Genomic DNA, 1,110 nt, shown 5'->3' on the forward strand with positions numbered 1-1,110 from the left:
TACATTCAACGGCGAAATCGACCACCAGGAATCAAATTGTGTGATGGAAGCAATGATTTGGGACTTAACGCTATACAATCTTGGTGCTTACTGCGCAACTTGCCTTTGTTGTTCGGGGATTTAATAGAGACAGGAGATGAGCATTGGGAACTTCTGCTTTTGCTTCTCCAAATTGTCAACATTATATTTTCTCCTGTTCTTTCTAAAGGTATGATGACGGTATATACCTAAAACATTTAATCGCTGATCATCATAGACTTTTTAAGCGCTTATTTCCAACAATGAATCTCCTTCCGAAGCATCATTTTATGCTCCACTATCCCCGTAGCATAAGAAAAGTTGGCCCAGTCCTCTACTTTTGGTGCATGCGCTATGAAGCCAAACATAACTTCTTTAAAAAACAGTTGAAAAGCTTCAAAAACATCACACTGACTTTAGCCAAGAAGCACCAGAATTGTATGGCGTTGGGCCAGGAGTCATTTACCAAGGAACAGCTAACTTTAGGTCCAGGAAAGATCATCCCACTTTGTCAGATCAGAGAAGGTCCAGATATTGCTTCCAAGTTGAAATGTGACTTATCAACAAATGTATTTTCCGTTAAGTGGGTTAAATGTCATGGGACAGAATATCGTCCAAACTGCATTGTCTGTACAAAGGTACTTTCTGGAATACCTGTGTTTTATATGATCAAAGCCATTTCTGTGATCAATGAGACTGTTGTCTTCTGTGGTGATCTTATGGACACTGTCTGTTTTGACCAACATTTCTATGCTTTTAAGATCCAACGGCATCCAGACAAAGTTTCAAAAGTGTTTACAGTGAGCGAACTGTGTTACTACAAGCCATTTGATGTTCAAATGAAGTATGGAACTTTGGATTCATCCAAGTATGTTGTACCTTACTGTCATTTTGTATCTTAAGTCAATGTTTTATTGAAATGATGTTTTAACATAAATAAATTGGCATTTATATTTGCAATTTGTGGTTTTATTTCTTTAGTAGCAGAGTGTAATTTGCACTATAAAATTGTGAAATTAACTCTTGCAAGAGTAAATATGATGATTAAATATGACCCTTACAAAGAGTAATTTTTACTCTATGGAGTGTTAT

This window comes from Boleophthalmus pectinirostris, unplaced genomic scaffold (assembly GCF_026225935.1).
Source record: "Boleophthalmus pectinirostris isolate CB_2022bp ecotype Guang Dong unplaced genomic scaffold, ASM2622593v1 HiC_scaffold_3, whole genome shotgun sequence".
Lineage (NCBI taxonomy): Eukaryota > Metazoa > Chordata > Actinopteri > Gobiiformes > Gobiidae > Boleophthalmus > Boleophthalmus pectinirostris.